The 12077-nt window shown below is 46.6% G+C and overlaps 1 pseudogene; it reads right to left on the bottom strand.

Moving 5' to 3' along the window:
- Nucleotides 1-7870: 7870 nt before the first annotated feature.
- LOC129151530 (small nucleolar RNA SNORA3/SNORA45 family) lies at nucleotides 7871-8030 on the bottom strand (annotated as a pseudogene).
- Between the last annotated feature and the right edge of the window lie 4047 nt (nucleotides 8031-12077).

Here is a 12077-nt window from a genome sequence, read left to right as displayed (position 1 = left end):
GGGAATGGACCAGCATCTGTGTTTTACCAACTGCTCGGGGTGATTCTGATGACGCTAATGGGTGAGAAACACTGCACACAATCTACGTGCCAGGCTCTCTCCTCTCCCTGCAGGAATAGGAGTGATTTATCTGTTGAGATTAAAAGATTAAACTAGGCTCTTTTCATAAGAGCAAAGAAGCTGAAATAACCCAAATGTCCATCAATAGGTAATGGATGAACAAACTTTGGTATAGCACACCAATATTTATACCAATGAAATACTAATCTGTAATTTAAAAAAAGGAGTAAACTACTGATAAAGGTAAATTATCATTCTGCTGAGTGAAAGAAGCCAAACACAAAAATATGGAACAGGCAACACTAATTCATGACAGAAAGCACCAGCAGTTGCCCAGGGCTGAGGGAACTTTTGGGGCTGGTGGAAATGGTCTATATTTTGATTATGGTGGTGTTTATAGGGTTGTATTCATTTGTCAGAACTCAAAACTAAATTCTTAAAATGGGTATGTTTTATTGTACATTGTTATATCTCAATAAATTTGGTTTTAAAAGGAAAAATAAAGAAAAAAGGAACTGGGTCTAAGTGTTCCTCTCTTCGTTCCTTCTCTCTGGTCTTCCTACCCAAAGAGGAGTCCCAGGCAGGGGACATGGGGCAGGGGGCCCTTGTCTCTGCTCCTGTTTGCATGTGGTAAATGCAAGTAGACAGGACCCAGGCAGGCCTGCCTCCTGGAGAAAGATCTGCCAAAAGCCATGCATATCAGCTCTAATCCACACCCACACCGCCCTGGGTAGGGCCTCCAGGTCTGGGAGACAGCCCCTTCCTAACGTATGTCTCCGTGTGACAAGGCCATCTTTGGGGCTTTTCTGAAACCCTCGCTTGTTGCTGTCTCCAGCGTGGCGCTTCGTGCCATCCCTTCTCTGTTCTTTGTTTTTCTTTCTCAGGTTTTTCCCTATCTTCCTTACTCCTTGCTGGTGTCTCTCTCAGTTTTGCTCTACTGGGCCTAAACAGCCTTGTATTTCCTAGCTTTCAATTCTCCATCCAAAGGAGGTCTAATTGTCATTTCAGAAGTAACCTATTCAAATATTCAGTTTTATACTCTGTAACTCTTCCCTTCCCCAAGGCACCCAACTCAGTAAATGATACCACATTGGCTCAGGGTACCAGTGACCCTAGGAGTCACTGTTTTTCCTCCCCCACCCCAACAAAGCCAACAGCCACTTCTCTATGTTTTTTCCAAAATGTATTGGATACATCCAGGTAAAGATCTCCAGTCTCCCAACTATATCGCCAGCTCCTCTGGCCCACCTGCAAGCCAGCACCACACAATAGAACAGGGTTAGCAAACTTTTTCTTTAAAGGACCAGATAGCAAATAATTGAGGCTTTGCAGGCCATATGGTCTCTGTAGCAAGTACTCAGCTCAGCTGCTATAGAGCATAAGCAGCCTTAGACTTAAGACTTACACAAATGAGTGTGGCTCTTCCAATAAAACTTTATTTGCAGTAATAGCTGTGTTTTGTGCTGGTCTCAGCCTATCGATAGTGATGCTATCGGCTAGAAATGCCTGGGGCAAGAGTTCCATCCATTTCAGAACCTCTTGCCTAAAAGGTAAGGAGTGTCTCTTTAAGACAATCGTTAGGACGCTCACTGAGGCCAGCCAGCTGGGAAAGTTTACCTGGGCGGAAGTGCTGAAGACTATGAAGTTGGAAAGCCTGCTGTTGGGTCTCCTCAGAGGTAAAGTGTTGCCCTGGTCAGAGTCAATGTCTGTCTGCCCAAAGGGAAAAGAATAAATTTAGTAAGGAAAGAGACGACCTGTTTTGAAGAGGAATTCCAGCAAGAGGAGTCCTTTGTAAGTATCGATGATCCTGATACTCTATCTGGAAGCCCCAGCAAAGGGGACGGCTGGCCAATGAACTGGATGAAATCCCTCTGCGGGAGAGAGTGTGGTGGGCCTTCTCGGGAATACGCCCCCTTCTGGATAGCCTGTCGTTTGGTCTGGGAGCAGAGAGTACACTTGTCTATCAGAACCTTGGCTGCCAAAGAGGGATTCCCCTGGCGAGAGCCCAAGCTGTTAAGGGGTGATTCCCAGATGGCGCTGCGAGGTTGCATGGCCCATTTTTCAAGTTGGTGAAAAGGGTCTGTGCTCTGCGGCATCTGTGCTTGGCTGAGTGTGGAGGGCTAAGTGAGGGAGGCTGCGATAATGTTGAAAACAGCGTCTGGTGTGGAGCAGTTCGTGTGGACAGAAACATAAGTAGCAACGATAGGAACTGGGGACTCTGCTCATGTCTTCCCTATCGGGATGCCCCAGATGGGTTTGCCTTGTCTGAGGAAATTGTCCTCAGCCGTTGGCGAGAGCAAACCTCAAGGCCTAGCAATGGCCCAGGAGCTCGAAAATGTAACTGCCTGAGAAAGACCCCTTTTTAGGGCGTCCCTGAGGGCTAGGTGAACAGCTCTGCCCCCAGCAAGGAGTCTGAGGCGTGGGGTGCCCGGCCACCAGCGCTGCACCGTGTACAGTGGTGGTGTGGCCTTCAGTGAGGAACCTGACTCCCTGTTCTATCTCAGGCAGCTGCCCTCCCCCCTCACCCCCACCCCAGGGCTTCCCGAGTGGCCAGAGGGGAGGGAGCAGGGAGAACTACTGCCACCTCCCAGGCTCTCTGCGAGGGGCTGAGCTTGGGGGAAGCCACATTCTCCTATAATTTGAAAGGCCTTTGACATCAGAGTTAGCCCTCTCCTGAAGGTACCATTTCTATTTCTCTACCCCAGTGCCTGTAGGAATTTGGGTACAGAGTACTACTGGGTGGGGGCTGATTATGGCCTCTGTTTCTAGAAGAGCCTAATAGGATGCCAAAAGCTGGCGTTTAAGGGGAGAGTTTCCGGCTGCTGTTGGGGCTGGGGGTGGAAGCTTAGTCCAAACCCACAGAGGAAGTCAGATAGACTCATGTTTGTCCCAGAACTCCAGGAGGCACAGTCAGGTGTGGCCACGGACTCAACTCGGAATGTGGAGCCAGCGGGACAGAGGTAAGCTCGTTGGACTGCCTGTGGGCAGTTCCTAAAGCCCACTCGCGGGTTTTACCCCAATGGAAGCTGGCAGACCTGCGTGTGGTTGCATGAATAGGGCGCAGAATCAGTGAGAGACGAGGAATGTGTTGCCTGAAGGACAGGAGAAGACCCAGCATGTCCCGTGCCTGACTGAGAGTAGCGGGTGGTGGATATGATTGATGGTTGACTGTTGGGGGTGTTTCTCGGCCCTCAGATGATGCCCAGAAACTGGACGGTGGAGGCTGTGCCTTGAATCTTGTGGGGGGCAATTGCCCAGCCATGTTGGTGTAGGTCAGTGGTTGGCAAACTCATTAGTCAACAGAGCGGCAAACAGCGGCTCGCAAGACGCACGTGGCTCACAAGCCACAGTTTGCCGACCACTGGTGTGGGTGGTCTGTGAGGGTGAGCGCACCTGCCTGTACGGCCTCCTCAGAGGGACCCCTGCACATAGGTCATCAATATAATGCCAAGATGGCACTTTCCAATTGTAAGGCATTGAAGTACTGGCGGCAGAGTTTAGGTGCAATTGCGGGACTGTTTAAGTGCCTCATTGGGAGCCTCGTAAATGAATATATACTGAGCCCCTTCCAGAGTGAAAGCAAGTTGGGCCTGGGATTCCTCCATGATAAGAACAGACTAGCTAATGCAAAAAGTGGAAGGATGCTCCTCAGCCACTGTATGCCCTCCTGCCCTCCTGCCCTCCTTCCCTCCCATTCTCTAAAAATCATGGGGAAAATATCCTCAGGTAAGGATTGAGAGAGAGAGAAGATGCCAGAGGGCTTGCTGGCTCACCTGCGCTCCCCACCCACCATGAGGACAGAGAGAAGGTGGCCATCTACAAACCAGGAAGCAGGATCTCACCAGGAACCAATAGGCTGGGGCCTTGATCTGGGCCTTCTGGCCTCCTGTGAGAGAATGTATCTGTTGTTTAGCTGCCCATTCTATGGCCTTTTGTATGGCAGCCTGAGCGGACTAAGACATATCCTTTGCAAATTATATTCTTTCACATTCTGTCCCCCAAATGCAAACAATCTTTGTGGTGTTTTTCCACTTCATATGTGTTTTCAGCATTTTTAATTCTCTTTAGTTAGCAAGAATGTGTTGTGTTACAATGAGGACAGAGAAGAAAATAAGCTGTCTTTAATGCCTACTGGATGCCAGGTACTATCCGAAGTGTCGTACAAACACCATTCCCATGTCATAGTCTCATCATTCCTGTGAGGTGGCACCCCTTTCCTTTCCAAATATCACGCAGCCGTAGAACTCTCACATGTGAACTCATCTGTGTCTGACTCCAAAATATGAGCTCTTTCCCCCGTGAAATTACTTATCCTTAAACCTTAACTACACAAAATAAAACTCTGATGTTCAAATGGGGGGAGTGTGGGCCTATAGATAGAGGTATATCTTAGTGGAAGATGAATATTTTAAAACGAAATCAAAGCCTGCTGTACAATTTAAAGGTCAGTACGCTCTCAGTCCAAAAGCTAAAAGAGGAAAACACACAGCTGTCTACCCAGGACCCACGTTTATGCAAGAACAGAGACCCACATCTTACTCTTCAGATTTTAGCCTGCAGAGCACAGCTTCGGGGCGCCAGTTTTCAAGACTCATCCTGCTCTGCTGGTTGAGAGGCTGCCAGATGCTCTGGAGGGCAGAACCCACACTTGCAAGTGCTTCATAAAGTCCCTGAGACATTGTTGGGACTCGTTGGAGGCTGTCAGGGGTGTGTGCTGATGGTTATTTTCCATAGAGATGGGAAGGACACCATGAGGATATGAAAGTCACACCTCACTGCTTACCAGCTCTGCTCTGGGCAGCAGGCTCATGGGCAGACACTGACGTCGGCATCTCGGCTCTCAGCCCACCTCAGTCCCACCTCTGGCATATGTAACCAAAGGGGGGAGGTGGAGGGCAAGTTTGGAGGTCTGGACCTGCTGCTTTGCACATAGTTCCTCCAAGTAACAATGGATCATTCCATCTTTAGGTGCACGCGCAGTGTTTCAGGGGAGCCAGCAGAGTGTAACAATAGTCCCGGGACTCAAAGCACCTTCAGATCAATTAAAGAAATAGGTGCCCTCGTGTCCAATAACTAGGGATCTAGGACCAGGCGCTGGGATAGGATGTAGACTATCATTACAAAGACAGATGTCATTGTGGGCTGAGGTAAAGGAGTCCCAGGAGAGGACCTTGAAAGATGAATGGAATTTGGAAAGGATAAGGATGGCAGGAGATGTGGCACTTTGAGATGTCCATGTCCTAATCTCTATAGCCTATGAATATGTAAAATGGTAAAAATGTACTTTGCAAATGTGACCAAATTGAGGATATGGACATGGGGAAATTTTCCTGGGTTATCTGAAGGTGCCCAATATAATCGCAGGGTCCTTATTAGACGGAGGCAGGAGAATCAGCGTGAGGAGTAGGAGATAGGACAACAGAAGCAAGAGATGTGAGTGGAGCAGGGACGGGACAATGGAATGCAGGCATCCCTCTGGAAGCCGACCAAGGCAGGGAAATGGATTCTCCCCTCAGAGCCTCCTAAGAGGAAACCAGACCTGCTGACACCTTGACTTTAGCTAATGAGACTGATTTTGAACTTCGACCCCCATAACAGTGAGATGATAAGCTTGTGGTAACTTGTTACAATGGCAATAGGAAACTAATGCGGGGTGGGGGGGATTCAATTTAGAAAAGCAGCAAGATGGACAAACCCAATAGGCAGTGACTGCGTGATAATAAACCCCCAGTCCCAGCACTGGAGTTGGGGAGAAGGGTGAAAAGTGTGATGCCATGATCTGTTAGTTTGCTAGGGCTGCCTTACCAAAGGACGACAGATTGAACAGCTGGAACAACAGAAATGCATGGTTGTGCAGTCCTGGAGGCTAGAAGTCCAAGATCAAGTTGGCAGGGCCGTGCTTCCTCTGAAGGCAGTGGAGAAGGTCCTAGTCCAGGATAAGTAGGTAAGCGGGAAACTTTGAGGAAGGTACTCCCAGAGGTTGTGCCGACCGCTTAGCCCTGCCCAGATTGGAGGTTAGTTAAAGCCGGGCAGCCCTCCGTAGACGTTAAGCCTGTGCTCTCATCCCCACATTCCACCTTCGCAGAGCTCGGTCACCATGTGGGCCGTGGCAAGCTGGTTTTTTGTTTTGTTTTTTTTTTTAATACATTTTTATTGAATTTTACAGAAAGGAAGGGAGAGGGATAGAGAGTCAGAAACATCAATGAGAGAGAATCATTGATCAGCTGCCTTTTGCACACCCCCTTCTTGGGGATGTGCCCGCAACCAAGGTACATGCCCTTAACCGGAATCGAACCTGGGACCCTTGAGTCCGAAGGCCGATGCTCTATCCACTGAGCCAAACCGGTTAGGGCGCAAGCTGGTTTTCATACCTCTACCTCCACTGTGTCCTTGATCATTTCCTTTCAAGGGAATTAAGAGAATAATGATTTATGTCATTTTATTTTAAAAATAGGTTGCCTCATGTTGTTGTTTTAACCCCCCCCCCCAAATAAAAATAGATTGATAGTCAATTAAATACTTATTCAGGATGCTGTGATTCTCAAATGCCCTTGTTATCCAGTGCAGGATAAGAGAAGCATTCATTAAATAAAAACTGAGAGCGCGTTGTGTTCCAGGCACTGTATTAGGCACTGGAAAACCAGCAAGGGTGAACTAGACATAATCCATGTCCTCAAGGGATTTGCAGACTAGGTATGAGGCATAAGACAAGTCAACACTCACCACACAGATGGCAGATGCTACAGTGGACACACCTCAGGGTGTTTTATGTGTCCACTGAGGAACCCAGCCTGGATGGAGAGCTAGGAAGTGTCCTGGAGCAGATGCTGGGACGTTAGTGGCATTAAGCAGACCAGGGGAGTCTTAGTCCATTCAGACTGTCATAACAAAGTACCACAGACTGGGTGGCTTAGAAACAACAGCACTTTATCTCTCACAATTCTGCAAGCTGGGAGTCCAAGAGCAGGGTGCCAGAGGTTGGGTTCTGGTGAAAACGCTCCTTCCAGCTTCAGCCTGGAGGGATCTCTGAGGGGGCTCTTTTATGAGGGCACTAATCCCATTCATGAAGGTTCCACCCTCTTGACCTGAGCACCACCCAAAGGCCCCACCTCCTAAGGCCATCATCTTTGGAGCTAGGATTTCAACGTATGACTCGGAGGCAACCCAAACATCCAGACCACAGCGATGGGTTAACACACTGTTCCCGAGAAGGGCCAGGTGGTGACTGTTCTTGGCTTTGCAGGTGGCATGTTCTCTTCCCCAGGTTCTCAGCTGTCATTGTAGTGTAGTCCTGGCAACTGTAGACGATATGCAAATGATCAACGTGGATCTCTCAACTAAACATTATTCATAAACACTGAAATGTACATTTCATATCATTGTCATGTGTCACAAAATATTATTTTTAAAAATATTTTTTATATATTTTAACCTTAAAAGCCAGTCTTAGCTGGTCGGCCATTACAAAAGCAGGTGGTGGGACAGACTGGGCCTGTGTCTTGGGCATTGCTGAGCCCTGAGCTAGATGAGGAACTGAGCAAAGCCCGCGTGAAGAGGAAACAGTTCGGGAGAGAGGCGCATAGGCAAATTCAGGAACTACAAGCAGTTGTTAAAGATTAATTTTTTTTAAAGTTAAAATCATGAGTCTTATACAAATACTAGTATAAGGCACACATGTGCTAAAGATTTGATTTTTAAAAAATTATTATTATTTTAGAAAAGGGTTATAACATATTATGGCAGGTACCAACTCCCTAATGGGTATAAGGAAATATGCCAGACAACCCATTCCTTCTAGGAGCTGGGGAAGGTATGCATCTGACCTGGGCATTATTGGTGGGGGGGGGGGGGGGGAGGGGAGTGGCAGTGGGGGGCACTCTCTGCCCTCAGCAGTGAATTAAGGTCAGCAGCTTCTCTCTCAGAACTCTAGAACACCAGGACAACTGTCAGGCTGTAACTCTAGTCTCGGGCAAAGATTTTACTTATTAATGAGAGAACCAGTAAAACATTATAACTACTCTGAAGGAAACATTTTAAGACACATACATGTAAGCTATCAGAAATGCTGAAATCAGGTGGTCGATGTCTGTAAGGCAATGGCCAATTGTATCTCCACAGGACACAGTTTGCATTTCTGTGGACAAGAGTCATTTGCATTATTATCAGTATTCTAAGGCTTAGAGTGTGACATAGCTGAAAGATGGAGATGACCAGGAAGGATGCACTACGCAGGAAGCCAGTCTTTTTTTTTCTCTCATTTCAAAGACTTTCACAATTTCCTGGCACCGTTCAGCTGATTGGAGGGAAGGGCTCTGGGAGGATTTGTTGTTTTGGTAGGCATCAACAACCTGGTCTAATTTATTACTTCTGCTTCTTCCTTATTAAATCAGTTCATTTCCGGGAAATTAGAGGAACGATTAATATCTGTGTAACCATGGGCAAGTTACTTAACTTCTTTGTGCCTCAGTTTCCTCGGCTACAAGATGAGAATAACTTAGTACCTACCTCACAGGGTCGATGTGGGGATTAAATGAGTTGGTATGCCCCATATGCTACAGAATACTTCCATTTCTCTGGACTCACTGACACCTCAAAGTGTGCTGGCGTGACTGTGCCACAAAAGTGCCACAGCAAAGAATGAAACAGCAGAAACCTGGCCAGGCACCAGGGGCTGTTCGAGTGGCAAAGATGCAGGATGGCTGTGGAGCCACGTGTCGTTTGAGCTGAATCATTTCACTGTAGGTTTTGGTTTCCTCACCTTGAGGGCAAAGAGAACTATAATTATCCGTGACTCTTTGGTAACATTTTTTACTTAGAAATGACACAGCTTGCCCAGCCGGTGGGGCTCAGTGGTTGAGCATTGACCTATGAGCCAGGAGGTTATGGTTCGATACCCAGTCAGGGCACATGCCCCTGTTGCAGGCTTGATCCCCAGTGTGGGGCATGCAGGAGGCAGCCGATCAGTGATTCACTCTCATTTGATGTTTCTACCTCTCTTTCCCTCTCCCTTCCTCTCTGAAATCAATTTAAAAATATATATTTAAATACATATATATTTTTATTTATTTATTTTTTTTAAAAAAAACGACACAGGTTTCACATTATCAACATCTTAAATTTTGCTACATTTTAACTCTTCCCTTTTAGTGTTGAAACACATTTAACAATTCTGACGAGGGTGATAAAAACTCGATGGACTTGAGTCGCCTGGCTCTCTCCTAAATGCCCTGTGAGTCCATCTACCTCCGTCCGGTGACCAGACTCCAAGGCGGATTCTGAGCGGGGAGCTGCCAGCAGGGCTCTGGCCCCAGTCCCTGTGGCTCTATGGATTGTCCCATCCTCTCTGTAAGGAAAGGTACTAGGGAAGTTGGTTATAAAAGAAACTGGAGGGTAAAGCGACCAGAGTTCTCTCCAGGCGCCCATGGGCTCTGCCTGGGGTCACGCTGAGGTAACAGAGCAGCTGACTTGGCCTGCAGGGAGGCCTTTGCAGGCAGGCCCACGCCCAGCCCACCAGCCCTTGCAGCTTTGACAGCAGGCGTCAGCTCCAGCAAGCACTGATCTCAGGTCATTCAGGTTCCCCGAGTCTTATTAACAGCTGCTTGGCTGTGCTTAGTGACCCTCCACGCACCCCATCGGGACTAGCAAGCCCCCTGGGGTGCCCAGGGAAGACTGCTTAGCCCTCGTGAAATCTCCTGGAGCCCGGACAAGCCTCTGTGGGTGCTGCTTCCTCAGCCCGGCCTTAGGTGGGCCCCCGCGGGGGACTGGCCCGGGGTCACAGCTGGACAAGGGTCACCAAGGAATTCTGGTTGAGATAAGGCTGCCATCTCTTGATTTCTTTGCCAAAAAGAAAATAGCTTGGTTGCTTACCCTGAACAATAATAAATGCTCATTTCTTCCCAGGCTGCCTACCTAGGGGTATGAAATGTTCGCTTCTCCCATATTTGAGTTCAACTAAATGCATAGAAGTGTGCACTTAAAACAAGTGGATTTTAACATAATAATAGAAAGGAAGAAAACGTGGATTTTGTGGTATGTAAATTACACCTAGAGGAATTTGCCAGTTTTGTGACTAAGAAGTGGAGCTGGGATTCCATACTGCTGACCTGGGGGCTTGGGCCTGACCTTCCTCTGTTTCTCAGATGAGGGAGCAAGTGAGAACACGAGTGAGTTACAGGAGAGATCGGGAAAGATGTTCACATCAAGATTGTAGGCTTTCAGGTGATTTTTATTTTCTTCTTCATGTAAATGAGCATTTATTATTGTTCAGGAAAAGCGATAAAGCTATTTTCTTTTTGGAAAAGAAAACAAGTGATGGCAAGACCTCTGTTTAAGAAGAGCTAGCCCTCGCTGGTTTGGCTCAGTGGATAGAGTGGCAGCCTGCGGACTGAAGGATCCCAGGTCCGATTCCAGTCAAGAATATTTACTCCCCAGCCCTGGTCCAGGTGTGTGTGGGAGGCAACCAATCGATGTGTCTCCCTCACACCAATGTTTCTCCCTTTCTGTCTCTCCTCCTCCCTTCCACTCTCTCTGAAAATCAATGGAAAAATATCCTCCGGTGTGTTAGATTTCATCAAATAATTGAATCGATGCCCTTTCCCCTGGGAACTGAGCTTCAGGCCACTTCACAATGGACATTCCCTTTCTCTTAGACCACATTCCACTTGCTAAGACCACATTCCACTTGCTAAGACCATTATCTCTCCCTTGCGGACCTTCCCAGGATCTGGACCTGCACAGAGAATTCTCTACCCAGAAAAAGCCCACCTAGAGTCCTTTAAAAACTTCTGACTCCCCATCTTTGGGTGCTGGTGCCATTTGGGGGCCCAGCCCCTCTGGTATCCAGATGACCTAATACATTTATAATCCCTTACCACTTGGGCCTCGTGCGTTCCTCCTTCGGTGATCCTACCAGGGAGAGGATTAACAACAACAAAAAAGAGCTATCCTGAGGGATTGCTTCAAATTAACTGGCAGACTAACCTTTTGATTTAATGGGCAAATTGTTGTTCTTGAAAAATACCTCCTCTCTGACAACACTCTAACCCTAAACTTAATCCTAGGAGGTAAAGAAGCCATTCTGAGATGAAGGCATATACCCTAAGAATTTGCCATCAATTAACAGGAAAATAGCCATAGTCACCTATACATGGTTATTTGAAGGCATATTTCTGAAATTTGAACAGTGCTGTCACTTTAATTATAATTTTTAATTATAATTTTTATTATAAAACTGGAGATACAGATATCAGGAAGAAACCCCTCAAGATATAATAAAATCATTCAAAAAAAATACAGAAGGCTTTTTAAGTGTATATATTTAAATAATGTATTTTATGAAATTCCAATGTTTGAAGTAACTTTAAAATACATTCAAATATTTAGTGTCTAGGGTTTTATATTTTGCACAATACTTTAAAAGGCTTCAGAGGAAATAATATTAGATTAATAAAGCAGATCACAAACCGATCAAATAATAATCTGGAAAGTCCCTCCATTAAGTCCCTCCATTTTGCTTATGCTCCCTGCTGGAATTTCTTCCTGAAAACCAAATGCTGCTGTTTGGTCTCCTGCCACCCGGTGCTCTGTGGAAGCTGTTGGTTTGTGAAAAGAAATGAAACAAGTAAGTTCAGCTGATACTGACTGCAGGCGTCCTCCTCTGTTCAGCCCTGAAATGGGAAAGAGATGATTCCGGTCCTCTAGGAGTTTGCTGTCCGGTGCGCCTGTAGGGAACAAAATTAAAACCAATAGGCATCAATTTAAGATATAGCAATAAATAAAAACATGCAATTATATAACAAGTAAGAGCCTTTGGAAAAACACTTCAGAAAGAGCTGAAAAGTCTGTAAAATTAGTGTTTGGGGAACATTTGTTGAATCTATTCCCTAATTTGATACATACCTAGGTTGTGGGTTCAATTTCCAGCCAGGGCATATAGGGGAGGCAACTGATCAATGCCTCTCTCTCTCTCATCAATAAAAACATATCTTTGTGTGAGGATTAAAAAAGAGAGAGAGAGC

Source organism: Eptesicus fuscus, chromosome 14 (genome assembly GCF_027574615.1).
Source record: "Eptesicus fuscus isolate TK198812 chromosome 14, DD_ASM_mEF_20220401, whole genome shotgun sequence".
Lineage (NCBI taxonomy): Eukaryota > Metazoa > Chordata > Mammalia > Chiroptera > Vespertilionidae > Eptesicus > Eptesicus fuscus.
The sequence above is the reverse complement of the archived record's forward strand: the minus strand, read 5'-3'. Positions and strand labels throughout refer to the sequence as shown.